The 10,459-nt window shown below is 48.1% G+C and overlaps 1 protein-coding gene and 1 long non-coding RNA gene across 8 annotated transcripts in view; one reads left to right on the forward strand and one right to left on the reverse strand.

Moving 5' to 3' along the window:
• Positions 1 to 10,459, forward strand: part of LOC126944333 (cytochrome c oxidase subunit 4 isoform 1, mitochondrial) — a 327,288-nt gene that overhangs the window by 285,810 nt on the left and 31,019 nt on the right. The gene's annotated exons all lie outside the window — the stretch shown is intronic.
• LOC126944370 (uncharacterized) lies at positions 290 to 1,494 on the reverse strand. The gene is made up of 2 exons (XR_007722034.1): positions 1,152 to 1,494; positions 290 to 835 (listed from the first exon to the last, which is right to left on the reverse strand). It is a non-coding gene; the product is annotated as an uncharacterized LOC126944370 (long non-coding RNA).

The following is a 10,459-nucleotide window of genomic DNA, read 5'->3' on the forward strand; positions in this document are numbered from 1 at the left end:
CGTGCCTTCCGTTATCCCAAACACAGCACCCAGAAAGGCTGAGTAATAGAAGGACAGTGAGTCAGCCTGGGTAAGACTTTCAAAGGTCGAGTCTGGGTGGGGCAGCTCAGAGCAGCTATGCCTAACATTCCTGGAGGTCCAGGGAAGATGTGGGATCTTCAGAACACCCAGGGCTGTGCCAGGGTGGGCTGCTTGGGATGTGCATATGGAAAGTGAGCCAAGGCACCCCTTGCTGAAGATGGGGAGATACCCAGGGAAGCTGACACTTCCTTTGGGTCCTGGACTTTTCCCCACCTGCTTTGCTCCAGGGGTCCCCCAGTGAAAACGCATCCCTCCTTTCTCTACTTCCAGCCTACGCGCCTGCCCAGACGCAGTCCTGCCTGCTTCCCTCTGCCCAGGTGTAAAGTTGGAGTGGCTGTGTGTGCAGATGCTCTACCTACTGTGCGAACCACATCTCAGTAACCATGGAGACCACCACCCTGACGGGAGAGTCTGAGAATGTCTGTTTAAACATTGCCTTCCTCCCAAGGCCTCCAGTGGGTGAGGAGCTCTGGGTCTCTGGGACTCTCAGGCACAGTTTGGAAAACTGCCTCTTATTGCAGAAGTAATTTAGCACAGAGCTCAGCTGACCTCAGGGCAGCCATTTTACCAGCAGGGTCTGCAAATGGTTTTGAGCTCCTCAGAAAGCTGGCACTGAGAGAATTCCAGGCATCATAGGTGATTAACAAAACAATCAGATTCTGGGAGGTCTTGCTCTGAGCTCCAGGGCAGGACTGGTGGGAGGCCAGGCTGGTAGAGGCAGTAGGTGATGACAGCCAGGGTGGGACTCCAGTACCTTTCTTTTTTTTTTTTTTTGAGACAGAGTCTCACTCTGTCGCCCGGGCTGGAGTGCAGTGGCCGGATCTCAGCTCACTGCAAGCTCCGCCTCCCGGGTTCACGCCATTCTCCTGCCTCAGCCTCCCGAGTAGCTGGGACTACAGGCGCCCACCACCGCGCCCGGCTAATTTTTTGTATTTTTTTTTTTAGTAGAGACGGGGTTTCACCGTGTTAACCAGGATGGTCTCGATCTCCTGACCTCGTGATCCGCCCGTCTCGGCCTCCCAAAGTGCTGGGATTACAGGCTTGAGCCACCGCGCCCGGCCTTCCAGTACCTTTCTTAAAAGCCCCCCAGAGGAAAGCCACTCAACAGTGCAGGGGAGATCCACAGCTGAAACCCTCAGACTCCCTATGTGCCCAGGCCAGGTACTGAGGCTGAGTTTCAACAATGTTCGGGCCTGGGACTGGAAGAGGCAGTGGAGGCTGCTGTTTGTTTGAAGGCATTCTGACACTCAGTCACACGTGTGAACGTGTCCTGGGGGATCCAGGGCACTTGGACTGTGCACATAAAGAGGATTCTGTTTCTAAACATTTTCTTCCCATTAAGAAACAGACTCATGGCCCTGTGCAGTGGCCCACGCCTATAATCCCAGCACTTCAGGAGGCCGAGTTGGGCGGATCACTTGAGCTCAGGAGTTTGAAACCAGCCTGCCCAACATGGTGAAACCCCGTCTCTACTAAAAATACAAAAAAAAATTAGCCAGGCGTGGTGGTGCACACCTGTAATCCCAGCTACTTGGGAGGCTGAGGCAGGAGAATTCCTTGAACCCTGGAGGCAGAGGCTATAGTGAGCTGAGATCGTGCCACTGCATTCCAGCTTGGGCGACAGAGGGACACTCCACCTCCAACAAACAAAAAAACAAAAACAAAAACAGACTCATGTTCTCACTTGGCTTCTCTTTGAGGACATTAGTGAGGCAATTTTCATATGTTTACTCCGCTTGGATATCTTCTTTTGAGATGTGCCTAATCTGGAAAGAAGCCTTTTTGTTTTTGTTTTTGTTTTTGGAGACGGGGTCTCGCTCTCTCATGCAGGCTGGAGTGCAGTGGTGTGATCATAGCTCACTGCAGCCTCAAACTCCTGGGCTCTAGCAATCCTCCCATCTCAGCCTCCCAACTAGCTGGGACTACAGGCGTGTGCCATGGCACCTGGCTCTGCAAAGAAGTCTTTTGCTGGGTAATTGTATTACAAATATTTCCCACTGTGGGATTTCCCTTTTCACCATCCTGTTTTTTAATGAACAAAAGTTCTTAATTTTAATGTAGCACAACTTATCATTTATGTGTCCTCTTAAAAAATCTTTGCCAAGCCCAAGGTCATGAATATATCCTCCTGTTATTGTCCAGAAGTTGTATCATTTTACTTTTCATATTTAGACCAAGAATCTAGGAGATACTGCTACATACCACCAAAATGTCTAAAATCAAAAAGACTAATGGCCGGGTGCAGTGGTTCATGCCTGTAATCCTAGCACTTTGGGAGGCCATGGCAGGCAGATCACTTGAGCCCAGGAGTTTGAGACCAGCCTGGGCAACAGGGCAACGCTCTGTCTCTACAAAAAAATGAGCTCGGTGTGGTGGCACACACCTGTAGTCCCAGCTACTCAGGAGGCTGAGGTGGGAGAATTGTTGAGCCGAGAGGTCAAGGCTGCAGTGAGCCATGATTGCACCACTGCACTCCAGCCTGGGCGACAGAGTGAGACCCCGTCTCAAAAAAAAAAACAAAAAACAAAAAACAAAACCAAAAAAAAAAAAAAAGACTAACAGCGCAAAGTCCTGAAGATCTGAGGAAATGGGAACTCTCAGACACGGTGGGTGGGAGGTTCAGCTCGTACAATCACTTTGTAAAACTGGCAACATATCTTGAAAAGTGAACACACACACACCCCTAGCAAGTCCACGCTACATATCCTGAAAGAAAAGCATACATAGCTGTGTGGCAAGGCACGTGCAGGAACGTTAACTGCAGCATTAGCTGTATCAGTCCAAATCTGGAAATAACCCAAATATCCATCAACATAGAAATAGATAAATTGGGGTACATTGATACAACAAAATAACACACAGCGGTGAAAATGAAGAAAAGATTGCTACGTATCAGGTCACAGGCGAATCTCACACACACAGTAAGAATACTTACTGTCTGCTCCCACTTAACAGGCTCAAAGCCAGACAGAACTAGTCCAGGATGTGGACACAAGGGCTCCTGGGTGCTGGGGCGTCTCAGAGCCTGGGTTTTTGTGCTTGGTGGTGCTTCCAGGAGCCTGTCCTTTTGCTCACCTTGTGAACCTTCACTGAGCTATTCACTTGTGATTTGTGTCCTTTTCTGGGTACCTCTTAAACGTCAATAAATAAGTTTTATTTTCAAAACACCCTCTGCCAAATACATGTAAGATGAGGAAACAAACAAAATGTAGGGTATTCACATAGTGGGGAAACAGCGGTTCTGGAAATGAAGTGTTTACATAATCCTGAAAATAGGAATTACAATTTTTTTTTTTTTTTTTTTGAGGCATCTCGCTCTGTCACCCAGGCTGGAGTGCAGTGGTACGATCTTGGCTCACTGCAAGCTCCGCCTCCGGGTTCAGGCCATTCTCCTGCCTCAGCCTCCCGAGTAGCTGGGACTACAGGCACCTGCCACCAAGCCCGGCTAATTTTTTGTATTTTTAGTAGAGATGGGGTTTCACCGTGTTAGCCAGGATGGTCTCGATCTCCTGACCTCGTGATCCGCCTGCCTCGGCCTCCCAAAGTGCTATGATTACAGGTGTGAGCCCCCGTGCCCGGCCTTGAAGTATAATCTGGCCAATAAAAGTGTTCCACCGCCGGGCGCGGTGGCTCATGCCTGTAATCCCAGCACTTTGGGAAGCTGAGGTGGGCAGATCACCTGAGGTCGGGAGTTCGAGACCAGCCTGACCAACATGGAGAAACCTCATCTCTACTAAAAATATAAAATTAGCCTGCATGGTGGCACATGCCTGTCATCCCAGCTAATCGGAAGGCTGAGGCAGGAGAATCGCTTGAACCCGGGAGGCAGAGGTCGCAGTGAGCTGAGATGGCGCCATTGCACTCCAGCCTGGGTAATAAGAGCGAGACTCCATCTCAAAAAAAAAAAAAAAAAAGGGTTCCGGCCAGGTGCGGTGGCTCATGCTTGTAATCCCAGCACTTTGGGAGGCTGAAGTGGGTGGATCACAAGGTCAGGAGTTCGAGACCAGCCTGGCCAACATGGTGAAACCCCATCTCCACTAAAAATACAAAAAATTAGCTGGGCGTGGTGGCGGGCGCCTGTAATCCCAGCTATTCGGGAGGCCGAGGCAGGAGAAACACTTGAACCCGGGAGGTGGAGGTTGCAGTGAGCTGAGATCGCGCCACTGCACTCCAGCCAGGTGACAGTGTGAGACTCCGACTAAAAAAAAAAAAAAGTGTTCCACCATACATCTCTATCAACGAATTTAAATGTAAGACTTCAGAAGCCAAAAATAAAGAATCCCAACATTTAGGAGAGAGATGATTAGAAGGATATTCAGCAAACGGGGGGATTGTAGGTGATTTTGCTTTTTTAGTTTGTACCTTTTTGTGTTTGGATTAAAAAAAACAAAACCCAACAAGCCATTATCCTGGTGACAAAGGTAGAGCTATTTTGAAGGAAATAGGGATCAATACCCTGCCTCTGGGGGCATGTCCTGCATACGCAGGGACTGGGCCAGGGCCCCAGAGACCAGAGAGGCAGCTGACAGAGAGGCCTTGCTACAGAGCTGCCTGCTGGAAGTGGGGAGTACGTGACAGACTAGAGACTCAACTTCTCAAAAACTAAGTAAAAATAACAACTATGGCCAGGCGCGGTGGCTCACGCCTGTCATCCCAGCACTTCGGGAGGCCAAGGCAGGCGGATCACCTAAGGTCAGGAGTTCGAGACCAGCCTGGCCAATATGGTGAAACCCCCGTCTCTACTAATAATACAAAAATTAGCCAGGTGCAGTGGTGGGCACCTGTAATCCCAGTTACTCAGGAGGCAAAGACAGGAGAATCGCTTGAACCCGGGAGATGGAGGTTGCAGTGTGCTGAGATCGTGCCATTGCACTCCAGCCTGGGTGACAAGAGTGAAACTCCATCCCAAAACAACAACAACAACAAAAAAACACCAAAAACAACTAGGTCTTCTATGTGTAGGATGCTTTGGGAGACAGAAGGCAGTGCAAAGCCCTGTCCTTTCCTGCCGTCCTGGCTCCAGGGCGGAGATGGCTCACAGTGTCTACTCCGTGTTGCTCCAGTGTTCTTAAGCAAGATCACGTTCACGCATTCTCTGTGCAATGCATTTTGAAAGAGAAGAAAATCAGATGGCCTCCTGTGGAGACAGATAACAGAGTTCATTCAGGAGGCCTGAATTCTGTGAGGTCGACTCCTATGAAATTGCTGATGTTTGAGGTTTTGACCCAGTAAATTAGCAATTTCATAGCGTTCAACCTTATGGCCCAATTCTGCAGTCCCTGGTTGAACATGTGCTAGTGGCCAAATTGCTTTATTTCTGCATATCTGATATTCTTAGGCCAGGTGCGGTAGCTCCTATCTGTAATCCCAGCATTTTGGGAGGCTGAGGTGGGAGGATTGCTTGAAGCCGAGAGTTCCAGACCAGCTTAAGCAACATAGTGAGACTTCGTCTCCATAAAAAAAAAAAAAAAAAATTAGCCAGGTGTGGTGGTACGCACTGGTGGTCCCAGCTACTTGGGAGGCGGAGGTGGGAGAATGGCTTGAGCCTGGAAGGTCAAGGCTGTATGTATTGAGTCGTGACTGTGCCACTGCACTCCAGCCTGGGTGACAGACTAACTCTGTCTCAATAATAATAATAATAATAATAATAAATTCTTCATAGTAAAATGCAGGTTTTGGTTAAAGATCAGGGTTATTCATAGCATGGCCTGAATTTACCTGCTAAAAATGCAGGCTTTGGGCCCCAAATCTCAATGAATCTGAATTCTCTGGACCTGAGCCCAGGAATCTGCACAAACTTTGTAATGTTTTACTTGTGTTTATGCCTTTAGCTTTTTTTTTTTTTTTAAAAAGAAATGGGGTGCTGGGTGTGGTCGCTCAGGTAAACCCAGCGCTTTGGGAGGCTGAAGCAGAAGGACTGCTTAAGCCCAGGAGTTAAAGGCTACCCTGGGCAACATATCAATACCCTGTTACCAAAAAAAAAAAAGAGAGAGGGAGAGAGATATGGGGTCTTGCTCTGTCACCCAGGCTGGAGTGCCATGGCATAATCATGGCTCGCTGCAGCCGCAAACTCTCGGGCTCAAGCAATCTTCCTGCTTCAGCCTTCTGAGTAGCTGGGACTACAGTGTGCCCCACCACATCTGGCTAATTTTATTTTTTTGTAGAGATGGGGGTCTCAGTATGTTGTCTAGGGTGGTCGTGAACTCCTGGCCTAAAGTGATCCTTCCACCTCGGTCTCCCAAAGCGCTGGTATTTCAGGCATGAGCCACTGCACCCAGCCCACCTTTGACTTCTTAAATTACATTGTAAGCTCCTCAAATGCAGGCGCCATGCTTTCCATTTCTTTGTATCTCAGGATCTGGGACAATAAAGGTGTTCACGAAATCCCTGCCGGTTTCACTACTTTCTGTCTTTCTTACGCTTGTCTAGTGAAGGAGGGGGCATGGGAGAAGGGAATTTTTATTTTCTCTTTGATTTTCTACCATGAACATACATCGATTTTGTATAAAGGAAGGAAGAAAATGTATTAAGACTGGGGTGGGGGGTGGGCAAGAATGGGGAAGGGGAGGATGGCAAGTAGAGGAAGAGGTGTGGCTTCTTTGCTCCTCTGTGGCAGCAGCGGGGCCGCCTGGCGCAGTCCTCTGCCACACCCTCTGCGGCTTACTGGGTGTACAGCCTCAGACAGTCACCTCTGCAGCCTGGGCCTTGGTTTCCTTGTCTGTCAAATGGAACTGTCATAGGGTTGCTGGGAAGGCAGATGTAAACTGCTCTAATTTGGGAATGAATGGTTTGATTCACTCATTCAATAAATGTTCACTGAAGGTTTCCTATGAATAAGTACCTCTCAGGTCAATCTGGTCAACAGAATGTTCTATGTTTACCAAACAACAACAAAAAAAACAAGAACTTTTTTCGGCCGGGCGCGGTGGCTCAAGCCTGTAATCCCAGCACTTTGGGAGGCCGAGACGGGCGGATCACGAGGTCAGGAGATCGAGACCATCCTGGCTAACACGGTGAAACCCCGTCTCTACTAAAAAATACAAAAACTAGCCGGGCGAGGTGGCGGGCGCCTGTAGTCCCAGCTACTCGCTAGGCTGAGGCAGGAGAACGGCGTAAACCCGGGAGGCGGAGCTTGCAGTGAGCTGAGATCCGGCCACTGTACTCCAGCCTGGACGACAGAGCCAGACTCCGTCTCAAAAAAAAAAAAAAAAAAAAAAAAAAAACTTTTTTCATCATGGCTCTAATATTCTGCTAAGTATTAGCAAAAGCGTTCTGGTCTCCATAATACCCACGCAAGGAGGTGTTATCACCAAGAGGTAAGTTGCCCAAGGCCACAGAGCTAGAAAGTGGTACGGCTGGGATTTGCCCCCAGGAGGCTTTGGGAGCTGCACCCTAACCCCCAACAACACTAGCTCCCCCTGCTAGTGGAAATGGCAGGGGCTGTTGAAGCTCTGCCGGGTTATCTTAAGAATGGGGGCCAGGTGCGGCAGCTCATGCCTGGAATCCCAGCACTTTGGGAGGCCGAGGTGGGTGGCTCACTTGTGGTCAGGGGTTTGAGACAAGCCTGGCTAACATGGTGAAACCCCGTCTCTACCAAAAATATAAAAATTAGCTGGGCGTGGTGGTGGGTGCCTCTAATTCCAGCTACTCAGGAGGCTGAGGTGGGAGGATCACTTGAACCTGGGAGGCGGAGGTTGCAGTGAGCTGAGATCGCACTATTGCACTCCAGCCTGGGTGACAGAGAGAGACTGTCACACACACACACACACAGAGAATGGGAAACAGGCACTGCTGGAAGCAAGAACAAGATTCTTTTTGAGAAAGTCCAGCCTTGAAGAAGAATCCATATTCTTAGTAACGAAGGGAATGCAGAGAGAAGAACCTGGAGGCTACTGAATCCTGGCTGACCTTAGAGGTTTCACTGAACTCCTCAGTGAGGGTGAGCACCCAGGGTGCTTGGTGGAACTTGGGGGTGCTGCCTTCAGGGGCCGAGAGGGCAGGCACCTGGGCCACAGAACGTCATGAGTATTCTGAACTGCAGTTCTTTAGGTGTATTTATGGAATCTAGAATTTTTTCAGCCAGCACTAAATACAGGATGCTATTCTGCTTTACAAGGTAACACAGCAAGTGGGAGCCAAAGGGCTCCTCTAGTCAAACTCAAGTGGCCGCTGTGGGGGTGCCTGTCACTTGGCTCTGAAAGCAAAAGACCAAGGAGAACACGATTCTCAGCTGTTCTAAAGCTGGGCTAGATCTCCTATTCCACAGAAGTCTTCAGATCGCTTCTCCAATGGCAGCACTTCAGAAACCTGCAAGGAAACATCTTCTCTAAGAAGTTAATCCTAAAAGGGAAAAAAGGCTCCTCAGAAGAACAGTGATTCACTTTTTTTTTTTTTTTTTTGAGACAGAGTCTCACTCTGCTGCCTAGGCTGGAGTGCAGTGGCGTGATCTCCGCTCACTGCAACCTTCGCCTCCCGGGTTCAAGCAATTCTCCTGCCTCAGTCTCCCAAGTAGCTGGGACTACAGGTGCACTTCACCACACCCGGCTGCTTTTTGTGTTTTTAGTAGAGACGGGGTTTCACCATATTGGTCAGGCTGGTCTCGAACTCCTCACCTCAGGTGATCCACCCCCCCTCGGCCTCCCAAAGTGCTGGGATTACAGTCATGAGCCACCACGCCCAGCCGGTGATTCACTTCTTTTTTTTTTTTTTTTGAGACGGAGTCTCGCTGTGTCTCCCAGATTGGAGTGCAGTAGGGCGATCTCGGCTCACTGCAAGCTCCGCCTCCCGGGTTTACGCCATTCTCCCGCCTCAGCCTCCAAGTAGCTGGGACTACAGGCGCCCGCCACCACGCCCGGCTAATTTTTTGTATTTTTAGTAGAGACGGGGTTTCACCATGTTAGCCAGGATGGTCTCGATCTCCTGACCTCGTGATCCACCCGCCTCGGCCTCCCAAAGTGCTGGGATTACAGGCTTGAGCCACCGCGCCCGGCGTGGTGATTCACTTCTAAGAAACAACAAACTCAATTAGATATTATGTCCCATTCAAGGATATTGTGAGCATTTTAAGGAGTAACAAGTCAACTTTATGAGGATGAAAATATTTACATTATCTCCCAGATTCTGAGATGTATGGAAATGAAGTCAGATTAAGACACCACATACCTGAGAGTTGGCAGGGGCAACGCTAGCAATTCCTACCAGGCTTTTGATTGAACTGAAAAAAAAAAAAAAAGTCCAATGCATAAGAGGCACTAAGAGTTGATGGGAAGCCTCAAGAAATGTCAATTACTAAAGCGGAAGTCTATTTTTAAGTTCAGCTATCTTCACTAAAATTGCTAAAAATGTCCATAGGGTATAGAGTTTGCTGCTCAAGGCTATTTTTCTGCTTCCATTTACCATGATGCCATAAAGTAGCTACTGTGGCGAGAGAAGTGTAATGCTAAAAAGGTGGTTTTGGAAACACTGTCTTGCCAATGCAAAACACAACAAAAAAGGCAAGTGTGAAAAGCTGAGAAACACACTTTGCAGAAACAATAGGTTTTTCAACACAACTACCAGAAAAATACACTATTAAAGTAATATCAGGACGGACTAGAGGATCACTTGAGCCCAGGAGTTCAAGGCTGCAACAAGCTATGATCCTGCCACTGCACTCCAGCCTGGGTGACAGAGCGAGACCCTGTCTAAAAACAAAATAAACCAAAGCTAATTATACAAGGACTTTTTACATCTAGGAGGCTTACAAATACCAGATCCATGGAAAATTGGCTTGAAAATTTAACAAAGATTTCTTAGTTTTCTGCTCTAAAGCAATCCAATTTCATTAGATTAGCAAAGTTGATTTTCCTTAGTAAGTGCACTGCTTTTTAGAGTATTTATGAAGTTACTGCCTATCTTTCATGTTTACTATCCTCGGATCTTAAAGGTAACCATGACTAGAAACAGAATATGACATTTTCATATAAACTAATAATGTATGTGTCTTACTTCTTAATGGATGGATGCTATGAAAGATGAAAATGGCGACCAGAATGACTGTAAGCAGACGGCTGGCTCTAAACACAGGTGTGTCTAAACGTACATCAACATAGGTGCAACCCCTTTCAGATTTAGTTTTTTTTTTTTTTTTTTTTTTTTTAAGACATGAGGTCTTGCTAGTTGTCTAGGCTGGCCTCGAAAACCTGGCCTCAAACCATCCTTCTGCTCAGCCTCCTGAGTAGCTGGAACTACAGGTGCATAGCACTGGACCTGGCTTCAACATTTTGCAGGGCAGATTTTCAACATATAAACATACTTCGCGTTGCTCCTCTGTCTTTTCCACAAAAAGGCAGAGTGAGTAAGTTTCCGGTGGGTCTGCAACAGGCTTGTTCTTTCATCC

This window comes from Macaca thibetana, chromosome 20, assembly GCF_024542745.1.
Source record: "Macaca thibetana thibetana isolate TM-01 chromosome 20, ASM2454274v1, whole genome shotgun sequence".
In the NCBI taxonomy this organism is placed as follows: domain Eukaryota; kingdom Metazoa; phylum Chordata; class Mammalia; order Primates; family Cercopithecidae; genus Macaca; species Macaca thibetana.